The 10,823-nt window shown below is 35.7% G+C and overlaps 1 long non-coding RNA gene across 2 annotated transcripts; it reads right to left on the bottom strand.

Moving 5' to 3' along the window:
- Nucleotides 7,504-9,956, bottom strand: LOC107608576. Of its 2 annotated transcripts, none has more exons than XR_002350841.1 (3): nt 9,730-9,956; nt 9,238-9,333; nt 7,504-7,558 (listed from the first exon to the last, which is right to left on the bottom strand). It is a non-coding gene; the product is annotated as an uncharacterized LOC107608576 (long non-coding RNA). The 2 variants fall into 2 exon arrangements; XR_002350840.1 differs by lacking the exon at nt 9,730-9,956 and adding an exon at nt 9,504-9,647.

Below are 10,823 nucleotides of genomic sequence, written 5' to 3'. Positions count from 1 at the left end.
CTTTTTTCTTTTCTTTCTATTTTTTTCTTTTCTATTATTCATTCATATATTTTTTTTGTTTTTCTCTTTTTTTCTTTTTTTTCTTGTACTTATACACAAAGGTATCAATGCATATGGTTTACACATTTAATTAACACATGAGTATGTACCCAATTCCCAATATTTTCAACAAAATACAAAAATACCCTTTTACCTCAACCAATGTCCCAAGTTTCCCCACACTTGAATGATACACACACTCACTAGCCTAAGCTAATCAAAGATCCAAATTAAGGACATTTATTATTTTTTCTTTAAGGCTTGTAATGTGCTAAATTAAGAACAGAGTAGGTTAATCGTAGGCTCAAAGTTGGCTAACTAAGGTTGATAAAAGGTAAGGCTACTTGGGTAAGTGAGCTCAATGAAACAATGGCCTCAATCATATAAATGCATGAATACACAAAATAATGGACATAAAGAATTAAACAAATCAAAGATTACAATCATAGAAAGAGAATAATTCACACAAGAAGGAAGATAACTGGTTATAAGATGTAACCACGCAATTAGGCTCAAGTCTCACAAGGTTGTGTGTTCTTAGCTCAAAAACATGATCCACAATGTATAATTCAAGCAAGTTCTATGAAACATTTTCACTCAAATCAATTGGGATGTCAATGCCCTATTAAGAATGTTTTTCTTGGAGAATTTTATTATTTTGACTAATCTTATTATATATGTGTATGCAACAAAAAATCCTAAAGGACCTAAAATAAAATGAAATGCAAAAGTGTTGGGATTAGAAACTTGTCACCCAAAAATGCCGACTGGTCGGACGACCTCCCCACACTTAAAAGTTTGCACCATCCTCAGTGCATTCAAAGATGAGCAAGGGGGTACTACGACTCTCCGAGTTGCTACCTTCAGCTGGTAGGTCAACTGGTTGCTGCTTGTCTTTTTCCCGCTTCTGTTTTTACTTATGACAAACATCTTGAAATTAGAAAATAGGAAAAGAAGACAAGTAAATGCAAAAGTAAGGAAGCCTAAATTGTTGGAATGAGGTAAATCACTAGAATAAAGTGAGTGAATTAGTGTGACATTAATGAAAGATAGGTGTGTGGGTCCTAAATTACGCGCAGTTTAAAACACATGCACACTAGCATAGAAAGCTTTGTCACAATTACACAAAAGAAGCATGCACTACCCTCATTATAGTGTGCTTGAAATACTTTAAACTCGTAGGTTAAGACAACCAAACAAGCGATAAAGAAGCATGAAAGCATTCAAGCAAATATATAACATATGGATGCATATGATCAAGAAACACAATGCATTAAGATAAATGCTCAACATCCAATAACAAGAATTTGCCTAATCAAAGAAAAGTGTTCAAATCACATGTTGGCCAAATCATGCAATTCAAAAAGATTTAAGAAGTTTGAAGGCGATTCTCATTCACTTGGTATTCATAAAATTAAGCATGAAGAACTCAAAACCAAGTGGCAAAATATAACCTCAATCAAAGAACTAATTAAATGAAAATTTAACTAACTAAACAACTAACTAATTAACTAAAAGAAATTGTTATAGATGGTATTTGGTAGTGTTGGATGATGATTGAAGGGTGGAAAGAAGAGAAGAAAAGATATGGGAAGGAAAGAAATATAAAGAAGATGAGAAAAGAAGAGAAGTGCAACAGGGCAATCCACACATACGCGTGGTGTGACGTGTAAGTGTGGATGGGTGAAATGGTGTCGACGCGTACGCGTGGTGGGTTATTTAGAGAGGCGACGCGTACGCGTGGGTAAGCTTGTGCGAAACGCACAATGCCAGCCCAAAACTCGCACAACTCTTTGGTAAAATGTATGGAATGTGAAATTTTGTATCCACGCGTATGCGTGGATGACGCATGCGTGTGGATTGTCCGAAAATCTTGGGGCACGCGTACGCGTGAGGGAAGCGTACGCGTGGGTTGATGCTCTGTTTTTCAAAATTTTTCCAAGTTCTTGCACCAAACCAAGCATTCCAAACCTTCGAACAGCTATCAAAACACCATAAAACCTTATTTAACATACTAAACTACCAAATAGACTCAACAAACCAATCAAAACATGAAATCAAACTAATTTCTACCAATATTTACAAAAGAAAAAAATGAAAGATGTTACTATGGTGGGGTGTCTCCAACCTAGCACTTTAATTTATTGTCCTTAAGTTGGACTTATGGGGAGCTTCCATCAAGGTGGCTTGTGCTTGAAACCATCCTTGAACATCCACTAATGCTTGGACTTCCGATAAGCTCCATCATTCACAATTAATAGCTCCAAGCTTTGATGGAGTTCCTCAGAAACCATGAGCTCCCAAAGTTGATCCACATCTTGTAATTCGGGATCCCACACTTTGTTTTCACACCCGTCTTCAAGTTTATCATCATGATTCCATCCGGGTGGCATGACCACAGAATTCTCATTTAAGCACCCAAACATTCTCCTAGGCCCAAGCAATCTATCTCTACACCAATCCTTGCTATTAAGCTTTGAACATGCAACCATCATGAACTTAGAATAATGTTTCCAACCACTAACCATCTCCCTTTTACTCTTAAAGCCACAAAGATGTCTAAGTTGACCATCCATCTCAAGTAGACCATATTCAAGGGGAATAATAAAGCTTAAGTATAAGGGATTTACCCACTTGAATGAAAGAATGGATGGTGATGGCTTGGGGAGAGGTGTTTCCAATGTCCTTGCAAGCTCTACTCCCTTGTGTTCTTCCTTGACAACTTCTACCTCTTCACAAACTTCTTCAATTTCAATCCTTTGTTCATCAATTTTATCTAACTCTTTTCTATCACTCAAATCATAAATGGGAGAATGGGAGAAGGTTCTTCAAGTTCAAAGGATTCTTCACCACTAAGATTGGATTCTTGATCGTCATTGCCAAGGGAACTCAATTCTTGCTTCATTCCCTCCAATTCTTCATTCAAAAATCATTTTGGAGGTTGTGCACTCTCCACCTCAACATCAAATTCAATCTTCTTGGAGGAATTTTCCATGACTCTAGGATCCCATGGAGGTTCCGCATCTCCTAAGTCTACAACCACTTCTTTCTTTTTTTCAATAATCATAGGCTCCTCCAATTATTCTAACAAAAAGTCTAGCTCCTCATTCTCCACCGGATTTTCCAATCTCTTCTTCATGCTATGCTCTTTAATTGATTCTCCACATGTGGCCATGGGAGTTCCTTGAGTGTTCAAGCATTGGGAGGCCAAAGTGCTTACTACCTTAGTCTAGGTAGTCACATATTCTAGTGCACTCCTTTGCATATCCCGTTGTCCTTGAAGTAGAAAAATGAGAGACTCATCTATTGGGGCTTGGGGTGAATAAGAAGGTTTATTATTTTGGAGGAAGGGTTCATAATAGGAAGGTGGTTCTTCTTGGTAAGGGTATGGAGGTGATGTATATTTAGGTAGTTCTTGGGAGTAATTGTGATGGAATTGTGGTGGTTCTATGTGTGACTCATATGGCTCAAAAGGTGGTTGGTATGTTGGATATGGATTAGGGTCATATGGAGGTGTTTGGTGGTAAGGGGCTTGTAAGTATGGTTGAGGGCTATATTGAGGATATGGCTCATAGGCATATGGTGGTGGTTGTTGATTGTCATAAAGAGATTCACCATAACCATTGGATTGATATGCATCATGGAATGGCTCTTGTTCATAGTCCAATGGTGGAGGTTGTTGCCAAGAGGATTAATCATATACATATGGCTCCTCCCACCCTTGAGTGTCCCATCCTTGATACACATCTTCATTGTAGCTCCTATTTCCTACAACATAGTTAGAACCAAACTCATAGGCAAAGTGAGAATTCATAGTAGCAAGAGAAAATAAAAACAAAAACTAGTAGCAAATAAAGAGAACAAACTTCTATAACTACCAAAAACAAACAAAGAAGTAAAAGGCAAATATATTCACAATATTCACATATATACAATAACCAATAACAAGACACATGATTGCAATTCCCCGGCAATGGCGCCATTTTGATGAACAAAAATTGTGAGTGCGGTTGATGAGCCGAAATATTCGTATGTCGGTTAGAAATTAACAATGAATCCAATCGTGAGTATAGTCTAACCAACACGCAAATATCGCATCAAACAATTCTAAAATCTATGACCGAGAGTATTGATCCCGGGTCGTTCTCCCTAGGAATTGCCTTAGAATGTACATCATTGATTAGGAATTCTTTTGTGATTTTGAGAGTTAGTGCTAGAATTCAAGCTAACATGGCGCGTACGCGTGGATAGCAAAGTGTCAAGCGACGCGTACGCGTGACCCATGCGTACGCGTCGGTGCTCGCACGTGACTCACTTAAAGGCAATCCGGTAGGGGCGATTTCTGGGCTTCCCAGGCCCAAATCCAACTCACCCCTGATGCTATTTAACCCAAGTATTGAAGGGGGATCAACAAGCTAGTTATCATTAGTTTTAGTTTAGTTTAGTTTTGGAGGAAAAGTTAGTTTCTAGAGCGAGAAGCTCTCTCTTCTCTCTAGAATTAGGTTAGAGGTAGATTAGGAATTCTTAGATCTAGGTTAATTTCATGCTTTGATTTACTTTTTCTTTTGTAATTCTTGTTCTTCTATATCTCCTCTCTCTAGTTTAGCATTTAATTCTTGTACTTCTCTACTTTTATGTTGATGCACTTTTGTTTCTCCTATTTTTCTTCTAATGCAATTCATGTTTTGATTTTCTTTATTGTTTAATTGAATTGTTGTTATTAATTTCCTTGCAATTGAGTAGTGAAGATTTGCTTTTATTGCAATCATATTATTGCTTTCCTTTTATGCCTTCCAAGTGTTTGATAAAATGCTTGGGAGGATGTTAGAGTAGAATTTTATGTTCTTGGCTTGAGATGGTAACTTAGGAACTCTTGAGTTACTAATGTCCAAGTAATTGATGATTGAAACCATTTACTCTAGTTCTCACTAATTCAATTAGTGGATAGCTAGGACTTATGGACTTGGATTGATATAGCTCATTTGAATTTTCTTTACTTGTTAGAGGATGATTTAATGGGATTGATCCTTGCCGATTCTCATGTTATGATTAGTGATAAGGATAGAGATCCTTGAACACTAAACCTTGCGAACACCGCTTTATCATTTGAATTTCATTGCCATTTATTTTTCCTTGTTTCTTATCCAAAACCCCAAAATATACAACTCATAACCAATAACAAGAACACTACACTGCAATTTCTTTGAGAGACGACCTGAGGTTTAAATACTTCGGTTATTAGAATTATTAGGGGTTTGTACTTGTGACAAACAAATTTTATTTGGAATTATAGTTCGAATGAGTTTAATTTGAACTCTATTTATAGAGAAAGCTTTAGTAGTTCGAATGAGGGTGATTCGAATTACCTTAGGCTGCCTATACCATGGATAAATCGAAACAACTTGTTTAGAATTACCATGTGCAATAAACCGTGGATAATTCGAATCTGATTGATTCAAATTACTGTGGCTCACGTGTATGTATAATTCAAATCAATGTGATTCGATTTAGTATTATATTCCATGTATGCATAATTCGAATTGGCCAAATTCGATTTATATGCATCACTACTAATTTGAATTGGTCTGATTCGAATTAGTGTTGGTTTGTCTAATTCGAATGAGACTCATTCGAATTATATAAGAATATGTTTTTAAGAGATTCATGTAATATTTTTATTTTTAGTTGATTTGTGTAATTTTGATATTTATTTGGTTTAATTGTACATTTTACCCCAAAAATTATTTAGAGGATTAACGGGCCAAAATTTACTGTTTTTGGCTTTTATTGCAATGTATAATTTCTATTGGTTGATTAATGAAGACAGCCGAGTTGTAATATTATTTTAAGAATTTGGGGCTTATAAGTTATAACACTTGAGAAGATTACAAAATAAAAGAATTGTATAGACAATATAAAAAGGAAAAGTCTAGGGGACCAGCAATTTTATCAAATTCTGGCCAGCATGTAACCATCAAAGAAGAGTGAGCCATTGGATGAAATCTCACATTAATCTCACACCATTAAAAACCTCATTGATGGCTATTTGATGGCTATAAATCCTAAATGTTGCTGACTCCCTAGCATTCCTCATATAAAAATTTAGGGTCACTCTAGTGTCCAGGTACAATTTTATACAGATTTATAGATTTACATAATTGAAGAACACGTGTAGTAGATGTTTAGAAATCCTGATCAGCTTGTCTGAATTCTCGTAAAGTCTTGCTGAAGAGTGCAAGCCAAGCCACTTTACATATCCTCCTACTTTTCTAATTGACCGACAACTACAGTAACATGTGATTTTTTTGGCATGAATTGTTGTTCATATCATGTGGATTACTTTTTTTTATTCTTTTCATCTAAAATATTATTTTAATATATAAATCCAGTAAAAGAATGATGCGAGATCTGATTCCCACAATCATGACCATAAATTATTATTATTATTATTATTATTATTATTATTATTATTATTATAAAATACAAAGAGTTAGTTACAATATACAATGAGATGTTGGACTTATTTAAAAATTAAACATAAGAGTTTTATTAAATAGATGGTACATGAAATTCTAATTCTATAAAATCTAAGACATTTAACATTATATAATATAACTATAAAATAAAAGTTACTGTTTTAGTATAATAAAGTGGAGTTCAAACGAAAAATTTTAATCTATCTTCACTCTATAAAATTGATTATGCATGAGACAATTTTATTTTATCTTTTAAAAAAATAAAAATAAAAACAAAATAAAAAAGAGAAGAAGACACAACTATATATCCTTATTCAACTACCTTGTCCTTGTGCCATGTAGCCTACATGTAGTCTCCACCACAACAGTGGTAAAATTTTTAATATCTTTTTAAATATTATAAACACTAATTTCCAAGGATCCAATATAATCCTATCAGGGACAAACCAAACTTCTAACCAATCTTAATTTGGCTAGGTACACTCTCTAGACTTATAATACACTAAGTGCTCACCAAACTTAACAAGAGATACATCATGGATACAAGATTTAAAACAGAAATATAATAGAAAAAGAAATTAGACACAAACTTTGGCTTTTCTCTCTAAGTATCTCTCTTTGCTCTTTTTTTTCTATAGTTTTTTCTTAATGTCTCACTTAAATGCCTTTGGTAACACCCTCACTATCAAAAGTCACACTTCCGGCTGCGCTACTCTGATAGCAAGAAGTATTACAACTACTTTACATACTAAACATTAAAATAGGAGCCTATGACTCGACACTGTATCGCTAATTTCTTTGAAAAACCAGAAATAAATACTTTATCTTAAGAAAAATACAAACCGGCATAGATTCATATACAAGACTCCATACATAATAATTCAATATATTATACATATAAAACATACAATTCCTATCCCTCTTACAAAATTGTAATAATAAAGACGAGGAAAGAAAATAATCTAATTAATACAACAGCATATAAACCAAACACAGTATAACTCTTCTTAATGCTTCTTCATCCGGTTCCTGAAAAGGTAAAGCTGTAGGAGGGTGAGAACCTAACCACACGGTCTCACCACGGAGTTACAAAGTTGTCATAAGAAGATATTTAATAAGAAAACTGTTTTCAAACTCAGTGATTATCGTTACCTTATGAATCTTTTAAAACCAATAGGAAATCGTTAAAAACTTTTTCAAAGAAACAATGTTTAATCTTTTAGAAGTTCGAAACATTTCTTTTCTTATAAGAAAATCTCAATCAAAAATCAACCACACAATCAAACAACACAGTCATTAATTCAGCACCAAATTTCATTCTCAAATGTAGCACGCCAGGACAAACACAGGCAAGACAGACAAGGAAAGCACAAATAGGTAGCAGTTACAGCAAATAGTTCAAGTAGCAGTTAAGAATGGTTTAACAATTAGGCAAACCAAAACAAGTTCAAACCCAAGCAAAGCATACAAATGCATATGATGCATGCCTGTCCTATGGCTGATGAGGCTCATCTGTCGGTTATCCAGCCAACCCGACAAGTCTGAATTGTCCTTAGACTATCCCCCGACGTGCATCCCCAAGAGTCTATGCATAACGTTTTTTTTCTCAATTAATCAATATTGCTCTAACATTCCCGGGAATTTATATAGTGCCCGGTCACACTTACGTCGTAGGGTCAACAGAGTATCGAGTTTTCAACCTGGTACACGTGATGGCAAGCCACGGCACTTAATCCAGGGAACCTCGTATCTCAGATATTTCAAATTCATAAGCCATATAAATAATTCATTCATCATTCATCAATATCTAAGCCATTCTCAATATCATCATCATTTGTCAATCCATATCCCATTTCCAAATTCATTCAAAAATTATATTTCAAACCAATCCTCATCATCCTTCTTTCCGTTAATCAACAATCTCAATCCAAAACATAATTCTTTCTTTTCTAAATAAATCAATCTTAAACAAATAACATTTAAGAACTAAATCTTTTTAAACAATTACTTCAAACAAAACTTTCAATTTTATAAAATTTCGGCAGCATCTCCTCTAAAACTCGGATTCTGCCACCCTTTTCGGGTCCTAACCAAACCAAACCAAACACCTGTTAATCAGTCAAATCACTTCCAATAACCATTATCACAACAACAGCACTCAACCCAAGGAAATTACAAAATACATAATTCAATCAACCAATCCTATAAATCACAATTTAAACCGACTTCAACCAACAACATCAATCAATAGTTAAGAATTCTCGGTCTTCTCAAACAGTTTCAAACCAAACCATCCCTCAAACACTTTTCGAATTATTTCTAAAATAGCAAATCATTCTCAATAAATAACCCGTTTTCAAATATCAAGTCTTTTCCAAATTTATTTTAAAATCAAATTCCAATATCAAATCGGGTTTAATATCAAATCAAATTTCAATATTAAATCTTTTCTAAAATCAAACCGTTTCCAAACTTAACCTAAAAGGCAATAATAAATCTTCTCTAATAATTCAAGGAAAACCCCTTTAACAACATCAATCAACTAATCCAAATATCTAACTTTCTCAATCGATCAGTTTATCAATCAAACTAATAATCTCATTCAACCAAAACAACTCAATTCAATTCATAAAACTTACGAAATCACTAAAATGTATTTTACGCGTTAATATTGATTTATAACAATCCTGTAATATAAAATAGATTTAAGAAAAACCCCTACCTCAAAGAATCAAACCCGCAGCTATTTTAATGCGATAAACCCTCTTTTCACCTTATTCTGCAGCAGCTACATCATGATTTGTATTCCAAGCACCCTCTGCTAGCGAAAAAGAATGGCAAGCAAAAGTAATAACCGCAAACACAGTAGCTCTAGGTAACAGACAGAATAAACACAACTAAGCAAAGAAAAGAGGAACATTACGCACTAATAAAACAGAGTCAAAATAGAGTATATGGCAAGATAAAGCACAACAGAATTTGCCTTACTAGAAAAGAAACAAGAGAATTGGAAACGGAGAAGCCATAGCTTCGACAACATTTCCTTTCAACAATCAGAACAGCGAATAAGGGCACAACTGAGCAGAAATGGCAAGCCAGTGGCGGCGGTAGCATTAATCTGAGTGATTAAGGCAGCAGAGACATTAACAAAAATCAAAACAGTGGAACAGAATAGAAGTGGAACAGGGTTCAAGAAAGCAAGAAACATGGTTACCGGTGAATCTGGCCCGGAAGGCAGCAGCGTAGGCAAGGCTTCTCCTCAGCGGTGAGAAGCAGCGGTGGCACGCAGTAGTGGCAACTCTGGCGACTACAAGGCATGACGGTGGCTGCACAGTAAAGAATGGCGGCGCAACACCTTTCCCTCTCACCTGCAACTCTATTCTCTCACTTGTGAGCTCGATGGCAACGGTCATGGAAGCTTCTCGGACAGCGGTAGAGGTGCGAACGGCGGCGTTGGGCTTCTACTCAGTGGGCTCGACGGCGGCGCAGCGAGGACGACGACGGCAACTAGGTGGCGCGATCCTCCTCCTCACAGCTCTCTCTCTCTCTCTCTCTCTCTCTCTTCGTTGTTGACTTGCGATGGTGGCTCGTGGCGGATCGGCAGCGACAGCGACTCCCCATGGACGGCAAAGTAGCACGACGGCGAGGAACTGACGCGGTGGCAGGGCGCGGACAGCATCCCTTCCTCTTCCTCTCCTTCTCCTCGGCGGCGGCAAGGGCGTCTGGAGGTGGCGGCGCGCTTCTCTGCTCCCTCAACTCCACGCTCTCTCTCCCCCTCGGATCTCCCTCCTAACGGCACAGCGGCGGCGACGGTGGCAGTGATGCCCACCGGCACCGTCTCCCTCTCTTCCCCCTTTTGCTCTCTTTCTTTCTTCCCTGATTTCCCTACCCCCACTTCTTTCTTCCCTTTCTTTCATTTCTTTCTCTCTTCTTTCTTTTTTTTTTTTTTTTGGTTTCTTCTGAAGCAATTAGGTATTAGGTTAAGGGATTGATAGTGCGCAGGAGGGGGTAAAGATTAGGATCATGGTGTTTAGGTAATTTTAATATAATTTGGGATATAGAGTATTAATTAAAAACCTAATTTAATCTATTAAAATTATTTTGAAAATATTATTTGATTATTAATTTACTAATTGACTTTTAATCAAACATTTTAATTTAAAATTAAAGATAATATAATTAATATTCTTTGTTTATAAAATTAAAGTATTAAATTTTAGGATCTCAATTATTTAACTAAATTGTATAAAATTTTTATTCTTTTACAACGGATAACTTGTATAGTTTAAATATAAAAAATTATTCAAT

This window comes from Arachis ipaensis, chromosome B07, assembly GCF_000816755.2.
Source record: "Arachis ipaensis cultivar K30076 chromosome B07, Araip1.1, whole genome shotgun sequence".
NCBI lineage: Eukaryota > Viridiplantae > Streptophyta > Magnoliopsida > Fabales > Fabaceae > Arachis > Arachis ipaensis.
This window is presented reverse-complemented; position numbering and strand designations above follow the sequence as displayed.